Here is a 14,700-nt window from a genome sequence, read left to right as displayed (position 1 = left end):
CTGTTCAAGCTCTTAATGTCCATATGCATTAATTTGGGGAGTGATTTTATAGGTATTTGTCCATGTCCTCCAAATTATTGAATTGGAATACAGTATTTTGTAATACTGCATTATTACTCTTTTTACTTCATTATGGTCTGTTGTGACTTCCCGTTTCATCCCAAATTCTAGATATTGACTTCCTCCTTTTCCTTTGTTAAATTTGCTAGCAGTTTGTCGATTTTGTTGATCATTTCAAAGAACCAACTTTCTGTTTTGTTGCGTTTTTCCATTGTTTTTCAGTTATCCAGTTCATTTATTTCCACTCTAAATTTTAAGATGTCATTTGCTGTTGGAAAAATTATGCTGTTGACTCTGTTCTAATTGCTGGAGGTGCTGTGCTAAGGTGCTGACCATATGTGTTTGTCTGGATAGACTAGAGAAACAAGTCCACAGAAACTCATATAAAGAAACTTATATAAAGGGTAAGTGTATATTAAGAAAGCATCCCAACCCAGTCCAGTCCAAGCCCATGAGTCCGACAATGATCTACAATGTCTTTGAGTCCAGTGGCAGTGCAAGCATCTAAGCATTGGCAGGGTCTCCAGGTGGCTGCTCCAGCACTGAGGTTTGCATCAGGCCAGGTCCATGTGGTTGCTCCTCAGGGATGTCTCCCAGGAAGTGAGTTTGCCAGCTGAGTCAGAGAACTAGCTAAGGCAGCCACACACCTCAGAGAGCAAGAGACGGAAAGGCGAGGCTCGCCGAGCCATTTATCTCTGTCCTTCAATTAAACTGCCCTTCAAATAATCCCACATTTGTTCATTGGCCAGGCTGGCACAATAAACCTAACTCCCACACCATATTTCTCTCCTCTTTCATCATGTGTGCATTTATGGCAATAAAGCAACCTGTGATAACTGCCTTTGCTGCATCCCTTTGGTTTTGGTATGTTATGTTGTCATTCTCATTGGTTTGTAAGAACTTCCTAATTTCTTTTCTAATTTGGGATATTACCCATTCTTTTTAAAGAAATGTGTTGAGTCTCCAAGTGTTTGTCTTTATTATTTTTTTGTTCTTTTTGTTGTTGAATTCCAGCTTTATGGTGAGAAGATTGTGTGGATGATCTCTCCACATTTGAATTTTCTCAAGCTTGCTTGAAGTCCCAGTATGTGGTCTATATTAGATGATCTATTGTGTGCATTGAAGAAGAATATATTTTTGTTTGTTTTTGCTGTTGGTTGGAAAACTCTCGAGTTGTTTGATTATGTTGTTCAGCTCTTCCATTTATTTATTTAATTTCTTACCAAATAGCTATCATTCTTTGAGAGTGATGTATTGAAATAATCTACCATTATTATTGATCTGGTGATTTTCTTTTCATCTCTTTGAGGATTTGGTTGATGAGTTTTGAGGGTCTTTCCTTGGGCATATATATGCTTATTATTTTTATGAGTTCTTGGTCTGTTGATCCCTTGAGCCATTTAAAAAAAATACTTTTATTAGGGGCTCTTACATCTCATCACAATCCATACATTCCTCCAATGTGTCAAACACATTTGCACATATGCCACCATCATCATTTTCTTCCCAATTGAGGCCCTGATATTAGCTCCCCATTTAACCCCACTCCCTTCCCTGCCTGCCCTCCCTCACGAACCCTTGATAAGTTATAGATTATTTTTTCCATATCATACATCGTCATCCGTCTTCGCCCCTCACCCACTTTTCCATTATTCGTACCCCTGGAGGGGGTTCTAGATTGATCCTGTGACCAAATTCCCCCACCCCCTACCCCACCCCTAATCCTCCTGGTATCTCTACTCTCCTTTTTGGCCCTGAGGGGTTTATCTATCCTGAATCCCTTGTGTTGTGGGCTCTTATTTATAGCAGTGTGCATGCTCTGTTCTAATCTGATTTGTAAGGTAGAATTGAGTTCATGATAGTGAGGGGAAGGAATTACCAAAGAGCTAGAGGAAAGTTGTTTTTCACCGGTGCTATACTGCACCCTGACTGGCTCATCTCTTCCCTATGAACCCTCTGTGAGGGGATGTTCAATTGTCTACAGATGGGCATTGGGTCAATATTCCATGCCCACCCTCAATTCACCTTGGGTATGGTTTTATTCTGGGTCTTAGATGCCTGATACCTGATCCCATAGACACCTAGTGATCACACAGGCTGGTGTGCTTCTTCCATGTGGGCTTTGTTGCTTCTGAGCTATATGGCCGCTTGTTTATCTTCAAGCCTTTAAGACCCCAGACGCTATATCTTTTGATAGCCGGGCACCATCAGCTTTCTTCACCACATTTGCTTATGCATCCATTTTGTCTTCAGCGATAGTGCCCTTAAGCCATTCTTATCTCTCTTTGTATCATGTTCTTTGAGGTCTACTTTACCAGAGATTAATATTTCCACCCCTGCTTTATTTTTTATTGACATTAGCTTGGAAAAGTTTACACCACCCTTTGACTGTGAGTCTATTTCTGTTTGTGAGTTTAAGATGTAGCTCTTGAAGGCAGCGGATTGATGGATTTTATTTTCTAACCCAATCTGCTACTATTTGTGTTTTAACTGGTTCTTTTAGACCAGTAACATTCAGTGTAATTAAATCTAAATGTAGATTAGTCACTGCTGTCTCATGCTACTTGTGTTTGATATTTTCCTTTCTCCCTCTTTTATAGGGTGGTTTGTGTGTTTGAGGAATTTTTTTCTTGTCTGTTTCTCCACTAGATCTGTTTGTTGTACTGTTTTTAATGTGTTTGTTTCTGGGTGGTGCTACACCCTGTGGTAGTCTCATGTTTGTGTGCTGCGGTTGTTGGTTTTCTGCCGATAAAGAACTGGAAAGAATTTTTTATAAAGCTGGTTTTGCTTTCACAAATTTCCTAACTGTTTCCTTATTTGAGAAAACTTTCATTTTTCCTTCAAATTTGATGGAGAGTGTTGATGGATAAAGGATTCTTGGGTTGCATTGGTTGTTTTTCAACTTTCCCAATACATTGCTCCAATTTCTTCTTTCCTGCATGATCTCTGCAGAACATGTCCGGGCTTATTCTTAACTGTTTACCTTTATAGGTGACTCCTTTTTTCTCTCTGGATGCTCTCATGATTCTCTCCTTTTCCTTGAAGTTGGATAATTTGACTACTGTATTTCTTGATATGTGTTGGTTTTTGGCGGGTGGTGGTGGTGGTGGTGGTGGTGGGGCGCTAATCTAATTGTTGTTCTCTCTATTTTCTGAATGGCTATTGCCCCTTCTCTGTGATACTGGGGAAATATTCTCTCAAGAATTCCCTGATTATTTTTACTGTTGACTTATTTGTTTTTTCCCTTTCACGCATCCCAATAATTTGAACATTGTTTCGCTTCAGAGTATCCCACGTCATCCTAAGACTTTCTTCGGATTCTTTTGCTTTTTTGTTTGATTGTTTCTCTTGATTGCTGAATTCTGCTTGATTATCTTGAGTTTGCTGATTCGATTTTCCATTTCTTACATTACTGGTCAGATCATGTACCTTGTTCTATGTAATTCCTTAACTCCTGGATTTCCCTTGGGTGTGAGGATTCTAGTATCTTCATTTTTTCATCTGTTTTCAGGATTGATACCCTAATTTCTTGTACGGGTCTAAGCGTCATTCTCTTGTAATCTCGATCTGACAATTCAAGGACTTTTTCTTCTTCGTAATCCATTTGGTTTAGTAGTTGACTTTTGTAATTACTTTTGAATAATTACTTCAGTAATTAACTTTTGTTTCACTTCATTTTGTTTCTCTTCATTTTAGCTGCTGGCATTTGCTGTTGCTTTTGCTGCATCATGGTTGAGCTGAAGGTGCTGCATGAGGTTTTTAAGGAGGAAAGGGCTGCTTCTTCAGGTTAGGGGAGGGCCAGATAAGTACTAGAAAATGTATTGTCTGTAGATGAGGAGGGAGTGTTAATTGGATGAGTAGGAGGAATAGGATATAGGTGCTTGTGAGAAAGGTTTAATTGGTGGTATTAATTATAGGAAGACTTCCTGTTAAGTATACCAGTTTTTAATGAGTTGGAGAAGAGTGTTATGGGAGATGCGATTCTACATGGTAAGATAACGAAGTGTTTGTGTTATTGAGGTGGAGCAAGCAGGTTCTAGAGGTTATGGTGGTTGGGGTAAGTGAGGGGTAACTTATCAGCCCTGTATATTATATATGGAGACTGCAGTCCTTCCATTATTGCATTTGTAACAGAAGGCCCCTTTACAATACTATTCTGCACAACTCAGAACTATCCATGTGTGGTCCCAGGATAAAAATAGGCTATTGTAGTAGATGCCACGGGGAGAAAAGGATGCCAATCAGATAGTGATGTGGCTAAGGACAGTGGGTCCTTTTGTCTGCAGGCAGCATAGCCAGGGGTGGGGAAAGCCACCAAGAAACCCAGAAACTCTGGGTTCCATTTCCTCTGGTGGGGAAAGGCGTTTTGTGTTTTCTTTTTCAAAAGAAAATAGGAAAAAATCTAACAACGCCTTGGAGCCCACTGCATTGTGGGTTTGAGCTGTGTTTCTGTCTCACTAGGGCCGGATCCTCTCTAGGTAGCTGGGGTTATCTATCTGGAGAGCCTCCCTGTGGTAGTTATATAATCTGGTGTCAACTTGAGACTATTAAGGATATAGGGGCTAATAGCCTGTCAATAAGGTCACAGTTTGATGACCTAATTTGGAGGCAGTGAGATAAATAGCTCACTGGAGACAGGACACAGACACTCTCCGTGTGAGACACTCCTGTTGACAAGCCAGATGGAGGTATGCTGATGCAGCTAAAGCCCTGGAGCTGGAGGAGTTATGTGGAGACCCACTCCAGCACTGAGATGCTTCTACTGCCAGTGGATCCAAAGACTTTCCACCCACTGATCTGTGATCTTCCTGCACTCAGCGTCATTGCATGTGTTGCATGAGTCTGAAGAGGGATTTTCAGATTGGTATCGGACATAAGACGTATGAACTTGATCTGGACTGGGATGGGATGTTTTCTTAATGTTCAATTGCTCTTTGATATAAAATTCTCTCTTACATGCATATGAGTATCACTGGACTTATTTCATTTGTCTACCTGGACTAACACACTAGCCATGCCCTTGATATTAGAGGGGTGATATGGGACCTCAGTACGGGATTGTCCCAATGGAATTCCATCCTGTGGGCCACTGCTGGTTCCAGCATCTAGGGCCTCCAGAAGTCCGCATGGGCATCCATGGGATTGCTTTGAGGGGCAGACTGTCTTAGGCTACTTCCCCATGCTGGCAAGTCACAGAATCCCAGGTGGGAAGGGGAAGAGCCTGGCAGGCACTGCCCCACTGACAAGGGAGGTACGGCACGGGTGGGCTCTGTTGAAAGGGAACACGTGTGTGGTGAGCATAGCTGAGTGCTCTGAGGGGGAACTGGCCAAAGATCCCTGAGGTGCTTGAAGACCAGATCTCACACCCAAATCCCCTGAATTGGCCCCTCACTCATTGATCCAGTGATCACACAATGGGAAATCCAGACAGGTGATTCTACATTGGCACCATCTTCCCAGAAGTTTCCTGTTGTAGGCATTCTATTACTTCTTTTTCAGTGTATTGTGTATTTCTAATAGTGTATTACTAATCCTCTGTATTTTTATTTCGTTTCTGTGTAGTTTCTAATTTTACTTTGTCAGATCATCCTTTCAATATTCTTCCAAATTCTTCTATACTTTTTAAAAAAAACTATGGTTCTTTTCATCGTTTTGTCGATTTCTTGAAAGTACTCAAGAATCAGTCCTCTGAATTCTATGTATTATATCCCAAAAGACAGTCTTTTGACACTGTGTATGGGTCAGTTAACCTAAAACTCTTTTTTGTTTCTTCATATAAAGCATACTTATCTGTTTTCTCTAAGATATCTTTGTGTGTGTGTGTGTGTGTGTGCTTATTGACCAGATGGTACTGGAGTCAGTGGTGGCCCCTTCCCCCTATTTGTATCTGTTGAAGGTATAGTAATAGCTCAACAGTGTGCAGTGGAGAAAGAATGGTAATTAACTTCAAAAAGGCAAAACTACAACTTCATAACAAGCCAACACACACACACAGAGCAAAAATAAATAAATGAATAAATAAATAAATAAATAAATGGAATTTAAACACACACACAGACACACACCTCCAAGCTGGAGTCATCATCAACTGATTTCTATTTTTAAGCTAGCAGTATGTACTTATCAAAGTTTCTCTCTGGCAATGTCCCATGGGAGATGGATACTTTTCTGGACACCAGGGAGTTATAAGGAGTCTGGAATGATTCCAACTTGCTTGTTTCCTGTGCCTCTCTGATGGATTTATTTTTATTTTTGTTATCAAACAAGCATAACAAATAGTAAAGGCAAAGTAAATATTAATATTACAGCCAGTAACAAGTGTTCAAAAGTACTAGCAACTACTGTGGTCACCAAATGTGGAGAACATGAATATGTGGACCTCACCTGTCTAGTGTTACTTTATAGGCCCAGGGTATTGGCTACCACTTACCAGTGTGGGACCCAGGAGTCTGGGGGAATTGGGCTAGTTCAACCTCCATTAAAACAGCCGCTTGTAGGATACAGCCGAGCCATCTGGTGGGAATGATATTCCCACTGTCTTCTTTTAGTCATATTCACAGCTCTACGGATGTGGATCAGGGGATCGGTTGTCTTGTAGGTACATCAAAGGGCACATTAGTTGAATATACACTTACCAGAAGACTGGAGATCTTGAGAGGGGCCCCACATTTCTTTCTGTTGTGTGCCATAGATTGCTCTGGGCTGTGGATGGAGTAGTTTAGCTCAGAGTTGACCAATAGAGTATTTGATAGTTTGCTTCATCTTTTGCTGTGGGAGTTTCACCCTTTATTCTGTCATGTTTTGTTAACTTAGCTTATTTTTTTTCTCCCAAGAGCCAAAATCTCAGGTCTTTCCTCTGTATCTGTGTTCTCACATCTTTGTTGTTAAGGTTTTTGTAGTATGACTGTCTAGATCACCATTGAGTTAGTTAATTGTGCCAACCTGGCCGATAATCACATGTGGGGCTAATTGAAAGGCGGAGGGATAAATGGGTGGTGAGCCTCGCCTTTCTAGTTCTCGGGTCTCTTGTTTTGTGATGGTCACACCAGGTGCAGCTGCCTTAGCAGCTCCCTGCTTCAGCTTGCAAGATTGACTTCCTACAAGACATCCCCAAGGAGAAGCCACATGGACCTACCCTGATGCAGCCCTGGGTGCTGGAGCAGCAGTGTGGAGACCCCTGCTAGTGCTGAGATGCTTATTCATTCACTGACTCAGCTTTCCTCCTGCAGTTGGCATCATTGCCTCTGTTTTGTGAGGTGGAGGACTTTGTGGACTGGTGTTGGGTTAATGGGTTAATGTTGGACTTGTGGGCTTGTGCAGCATTGGGTTGGGATGTTTTCATGATGCACACTTTCTTTACATGAAACTCTCTTATACATGAGTTGCTGTGGATTTGTTTCTCTAAAGTACCTAGACTAATGCAACCATCTTGCTGGTAATCTCAACATCTTTTTGAGACACAAATAACAGTCAGGAGGTTTGACTGATACCAGAGATAAGTCATAATGATCCTTAAGAAAATGTGTGAACACATAGATATAGATTTTTTGATTCCTTGTTGCTATGTGGACTCATCTTGATGCTTTCTATAACTTGTTGTTGCTAGGTGACACTGGACTAGGTGACAGTGCTGACTCACAGCCACCCTATGTACAACAGAATGAAGCACTGCCCAGTCATGGACCATTCTCACAATTATTCTTATGTTTGAGGCCATTCTTAAAGCCATTAGTTCAATCCATCTCATAGAGCGCCTTCCTCGTTTTTCCTGCTCCTCCACTTTACCAAGCATGATATCTTTCTCCATGGATTAGTCTCTCCTGATAACACTTCCAAAGCATGTGAGATGAAGTCTCTTCATCCTTGCCTTTAGGGAAAATTCTGGTTTCGCTTCTTACCAGATAAATCTGTTTCTTGCTTTAGCATGCCATGATACTTTCAATATTGTTTTCCATCTCTATACTTCAAATGCATTGATTTTTCTCCAGTCTTATTTATTCAATACTCAATTTTCACATGCATATGAGGCAATTTAAAATAGTTTGGGTCAGGTGTACCTTAGTCCTCAAAACAAATGTCCTTGTTTTTCAAACGTTAAAGAGGTCTTGTACATCATATTTACCTAATGCAATGCATTGTTTGAGCTTTTGACTGTTGCTTACAAAACCATTGATTGTGTATCCATGCAAGATTAAATACTTGTAAACTTCAATATTCTTTCCATTTACCATCATGTATATATCATTACACTCATGAATACTTTATTTTCTTTACATTGGATTGTAATCCATACTGATGACTGCAACCATTACTCTTCATCATCAAGCGCTTAACTGCACTATTTTTAAAAAGAGAGAAGGAAAAGGAATTAAAGATACGTATTTTATCCAGGTAGCTCAAGTTAAAAATAATCCCAGGTGTATTTATTCTTCAGATTGCCAGAGATCATGTCTTTATTTAAGGAGATAAGATATCAACATAAACGAATGCCCATGTTAAGTTTCCATCTGATTCCATATTTATGAAACCTGAGCTTTCTTTTATGACTCTGCAAGCCCCACTGGAGGACCATGCTCAACTGTAGGAAAAACAATACATCTGTCCCATACCCAGCACTTACCCCAACACTCCAACATTCAACTAGAGAATTTATTTTAGGTGATTCTTGTGAAGATGATCTTCATTCACTTGGCAAACCAGACTATATTGCTCTTTTTACTTTTGTCTCATCAGCAGGAGCAATTGGGTCCTATATTGAAATTAGTAAAGTAGATCATACTGTGGCTATGAAAAGAAGGAAATACAAATTGTTAAGGTTAGAGAAGACTATCTTAGAATGAATACCTCATGGTTCATACTTGACTTCCCAATTTATCTTGGTTAATCGTTTTTTGTTATTACTTTCTTAACAATTTTAAGAATTAAAAAAAAAGAATTTTGTTGTTGTATCCAATGTGTTTATGTAATGTGTTCATGATATATTACTTCCAATCAAGTGATTCAAGCACTTACTCTTACCATTTGACAGGGAAAACCCCACACGTTCTAGATGAAGGATAGTAGCCAGCAGGGAATAGGCAAGTCTTAAGGGTGTAATAAGAGGAGCCCTGGTGGCATAGTGGTTATGCCTTGGGCTGCTAAAAAATGTATAATGGAGAGAAGATTGAAGTTGTCAATGATTTTGTCTTGCTTACATTTGCAATAAATGCTCATGGAAGCACTAGTCAAGGGATCAAAAAAATCGAGTAAATCTGCACGCAACCTCTTTAAAATATTGAATAGCAATACTTTGACAACTACAGCATGCCTGACCCAGATCATGGTACTTTCAATTGCTTCCTATATATATGAAAGTTGGACATTAAATAAAGAAGGCCAAAGGGAAAAAAGTCAATCCTTTTGAATTATGGTGCTGGCAAAGAATACGGAAAGGTTCATGGACTGGCAAAAGAACAAACAAATCAGTCTTAGAACTACAGTCAGCAAGCTCTTTGGAAGTAAAAATTCTGAGGCTTTATTGCCCATACTTTGGACATGTTATCAAGAAAGACAAGTCCTTGATGGGGAAATATTATGCTTGTTAAATTATAGAGGCAGCAGAAAAGAAGAAGATCCTTGAAAAAATGGATTGACAAAGTGACTGCAACAATGCAATCAATCATAAGAACAAATATGAAGATTGGGCAAGACTAGGTTTTCTGCTCTGCATAGGGTTTCTCTGAGCTGGAAATGACTCAACAGAACCTGATGCAATCTGTTATAATCGCCTCCATGGTTAAATCTGTTATGAATTGTGGTAGTTACATCTGTGCCAATTAGACATTCCTGGTTAGGGGTGAAGTTAGACCTGTCAATCACGTCCCAGTCTGATGCTGTCCCCTTGGGGGCATAGTGTTCTCATAAGTAGAACCTTCACTCCCACTTCACTCTCCTTCTTGCTGACCCTGAGAGCTTCCAGAGTTCTGCCATGTTTCCACCGACCTTGTATCCATAGACTCTGCACCCATCAACCTATGATCTGATCTACTTGCATTCTGAATCATTAATGTAGCTACATGACTCTGAAGAAATAGTTATAGACTTATGTTGGATTTATGGAGTTATTGGACTGGGCTGGGATGCTTTCTTGATATATAATTACTTCTTTATACAAAGCTTTTTCCTATACATACATGATTGTCACTGAATTTGTGTGTCTAGTTAACCCAGTCTAACATATGAATAATCAATTAATTTAAAGGGTGATTCCATAGGAGATTCAATATAATGGAATAGTCGGAGTTTTTGTGAAAATTCTCTTCAGGAATTTTGAAAAAAAGCAGACACATTTCAAGTGCACATGGCTCATTTTTGAAAATAGACCATATCTGTTACACAAGTTGAGCCTGAGTAAATTCAAGCACATAGAGATCACCCATCTGTCCCTCTCGGTTCACCATGTCATAAAGCTGGAAATCAACAAAAGGAAAACCAGAAAAACAAAGGAAACAACTAGAGGATGAATAACCATCTTCTCTGACATGAATGGGTATTGGCCCAAATTAGGACGTTTCTAGAAATTAATGAGAATGAGAATACAATGTGCCAGTAGTAATCAGTATCATAAAACTTCTAGCAACTCTATTAGAGTCATTAGAACAACCCCTCTAATAGCAAAAGAAAAGAAATAATAGAAATCAGGGCAGAGTTAAATAAGCAAGAAGACAAAGAACAATTAAAAAAATCAGTGCAGCAAAAAGATGGCTCTTTGAAAGGATCAACAGAATCAACAGACTGATGCCTAACCTAACCAAGAAAAGGAAGGAGAAAATATCAAAAGCCAGGATGAGGGATGAAACAGGTGAAATCACAACGGAACCAACGAGATTAAAATGATAATCACAAAGTACCATGAAAATCTGTATTCTAATGAATTCAACACTGTGGGAGACATGGACAAATACTTGTAAAAACAATCCTTCCACTGGTCCTGAGGGGTTCATCTGTCCTGGAATCCCTGTATTTCCAGTTCCTATCTGTACCAGTGTACATCCTTTGGTCTAGCCTGGTATGTAAGGTAGAAGTGGTGAGAGTGGCGATATCGGGAGGGTGAAGGGAAGGTGAGGGAGAAAGGGGGAACAGATTACAAGGTATACATATAACCTCCTCTCTGGGGCATGGACAGCGGAGAAGTGGGTGAGGGGAGACGTTGAATGGTGTAAGATATGACAAAATGATAATAATTTATAAATTATCAAGGTTTCACGGGGAGGGGGAGTGGGGAGAGAGGAGAAAAATGAGGAGCTGATACCAAAAGCTCAAGAAGAAAGCAGGTGTTTTGAGAATGATGATGGCAACATGTGTACAGGTGTGCTTGACACAATTGATGTATGTATAGATTGTGATAAGAGTTGTATGAGCCCCTGATAAGACGATAATAATAATAAAAAAATCCCTCCATAGATTATCTCAGATAGAGGTCAAGAACCTCAAAATACCCAAAGCAAAAGAAGGAATATATATGGTTATCAAGAAACTAACAATATAAAAAGATCTTGGTCCAGATGGCTTCACATGAGAATTCTACCAAGCATTGAGGGAAGATCTGCCACTGATCCTCCACAAATTATTCCAGAGCATAGAAAAAGATAGCAAACTCCAAAACTCATTCTATGAAGCCAGTATAATTTTGATACCAAAAAGGGCAAGGGTCCCACAGGAATAGAGAACTACAGACTGATATCTCTAATGAACATAGAGGCAAAAATCCTTAACAATATATTGGCCAATAGAATACAAAAGTATGTAAAACATATCATACATTATGTTCAGGTGGGATTCATTCCAGGGGTGCAGGGATGGTTCAATATTTAAAAGTCCATTAATATCCACCAGAGTGATAAGAAAAAGGACAAGAATCACATGATACTATCGATAGACATAGAAAAGCATTTCACAACACCCAAAACACATTCCTAATTAAGACTTTCAAAAAGATAGGAATGGAAGGAAAATTCCTCAAGTTAATTCAAGCTATTACAAAAAGCCAAGAGCCAACATCATAGTCAACGTTGAAAAGATGAAATCAAACCCACTGAAAAAGGGGACCAGACAAGGATGCCCTGTGTCCCCAATTCTTTTCAACATTGTACTGGAGGTCTTATATAACAACATAAAGCAGTGGAAGGACATTAAAAGTATCTGTCTGAGAAAGGAGGAGGGGAAACTATCACTATTTTCAGACAACATGATTCTATATATTGAAAACCCCAAGAGCTCCACAACAGGAGTACTGGCCGTGGTAGAGGAATACAGAAGAGTGGCAGGATACAAGAGCAACAAACAGAATGGAGTGGGAGAGACCAAAGCCCAGACTTACCTAATCCACAGGCTCTTAAACTAAAATCATGCTCAAGTGCAAGCAACAAAGAAAGCAAAAAAGCCAAAGCAAGAAGATTTTTCAAGAAAAAAAGAAGCCTCTCAATTACTCTCCAAGCTAATTATGCCTTCACATCTGCTTCCCCAACCATCACAGAAAAAGTGGTTCTTTTTCGAACAGTTAAACCTGATAGCAGACACTGGATCAGATCAACCTGTAACTTCAAATTTCCCAATATTAAAGATGCAGTAAAACTTTGGACTAGAGTGTGGTCTATGTATAGCTGGTGCCAGAGCTGCATATCCCAGAGTTTAGAGGTCCTGAAAAATACCCTCTTTCCATCCCATGTCTACCACCAAGAACTTCACAGTTTAAAACAACAGTTCTGCATTTTGGAAAGTGAATTCTGCAAGCTTCAGGAAACACTGAAAGCCTTCTCAGAAAATTCTTCTTTTCCAAGGTGTACTCCAACGTGTCATTTGATTGGCAAACTTACAAATTCTCCAACCCCCACTGGAGAATCTCAAGCTGTACTTCCTCCCACACTGACCCAACCAGCCAACCTTCTTCCTCTTCCTCCACCACCACCTCCACCTCCTCCTCCTCCTCCCCCTCCTTCTCCATGACCAATAGCTCCACTGCTGCTCACAAAAGCTAATTGCACTAAATCACTTCAGGGTGGACCAGTAAAAAGAGTTAAAGATCTACTAATTGTGAAATTAAAGAAGACACAAAGTTTTGATGAAAGGAAGAAGCTTGTACCATCACCGAAGGCACATCATCCCTTAGTCTCTGTTCTGACCTGCAATGTGTTACACTGAAACCAAACTTCCAAGTGTTAGCAACTCGAGTTACAAATGTCTTAATAACTCCTGGTAAAACCCAGCTGGATCTATGGAAACTACTTAGAAAAGTTGATGTAGAGAGAAGCCCAGGTGGAGCCCCTCTTACCGATAAAGAAAATATGGAAACAGCCTCTCAATTACTCTCCAAGCTAATTATACCTTCACATCTGCTTCCCCCACCATCACAGAAAAAAGTGGTTCTTTTTCCAACAGTTAAACCTGATAGCAGACACTGGGCTGACCCTAGTAATGATCCGGGCCTTAAGAAGAAAGTTCCAGCTGGCTCATCCCAGAAGCTCAACTCCAATTCTGCCACCTACTACAAGCAACTTTGAGGAACAAAACTGATATCAACTCAGCCTGATTCCATGTGAAGCTCCATAAACCATAAAGAGAAAAACCACTCCAAATCTCATTTTGTTTGTTTGTTTGTTTCTTTTTGAGGGTATGGAAAAATATTATAGTAGCATCATATACTAGGATATAGTTCCATTGCAAATTGTATACAGTAAATCAACCCCTACACATACTGTGGTTAAAAAAAAAGTGAGTATTTGGATATTTTTCTAGTTTGTATGATCTGTAAAATAACCGGATGGGAAAACAGAACCTCCAAAATCATATTTACCCTGGAATTACACAATTGAGTTTGGCGAGAGAACTAGTTTGTACTATCTAGATATAATATGACATGAGGAAAATACATTGGTTCATGTTTATCTTGGAAATAGTCAGTAGAGGAAGGTAACAGCCCCACTAATGTCCTTCATTCTGAAGGTGCTTTTATTGGATGATTGAAAGGAAATATATTTTCACTCATATGGCTCATCCATTTATAAAGTGCTACACTGATAACTTGATCAATTATAAAGACCCTTTCGATATTAATTCTTTTCATTGCAATTAAGAGGTAAGACCCTGTCCCAATTCAACTCTTTTCAAAAATAATTAGTAGTAAAAGACTCAAAGTAACCTAAAAACTAGAATGTATCATTTCTAGCACCTTATATAGTTAGTACTGTTTGGCGCAGTGAGATCTAAAATATTCTGTAATTTTATGTCTGCTGTCCAGATCCATGCATATAAATATAGGTATCACGAGCAGCACAAAATGAGCCAGATATGCATCATGCCCTGACGAGGATTCCCGGAGATCCAAGCAGATTCTCTGTAAGACCTTTTTCCTTGTCCTCACAAGCCTGTGGATTCAGAAACAGTAATAATAATGCAAATATCACTGGTTTTGAGTCCTTCTTGTCATCCTAGGGTTGCCTGACTTAGCAAATAAAAATATATAGAACTCAAATTTCAATTTTGTATAAACAACAAATAATGTTTTAGTACAAATATATCTTATTAAATAGTGAAAAAAGAAAAATATCAACAAACAGAAGACTATTGGTTTGCTATGTACATTGGACAAGACCACAGAAGAGG

General features: G+C 39.4%; 1 pseudogene; it reads left to right on the top strand.

Moving 5' to 3' along the window:
* Nucleotides 1-10,884: 10,884 nt before the first annotated feature.
* LOC115869802 lies at nucleotides 10,885-13,611 on the top strand (annotated as a pseudogene).
* The last annotated feature ends 1,089 nt before the right edge of the window (nucleotides 13,612-14,700 follow it).

This window comes from Echinops telfairi, unplaced genomic scaffold (assembly GCF_000313985.2).
Source record: "Echinops telfairi isolate 266 unplaced genomic scaffold, ASM31398v2 ScPeMD7_52;HRSCAF=179, whole genome shotgun sequence".
NCBI lineage: Eukaryota > Metazoa > Chordata > Mammalia > Afrosoricida > Tenrecidae > Echinops > Echinops telfairi.
This window is presented reverse-complemented; position numbering and strand designations above follow the sequence as displayed.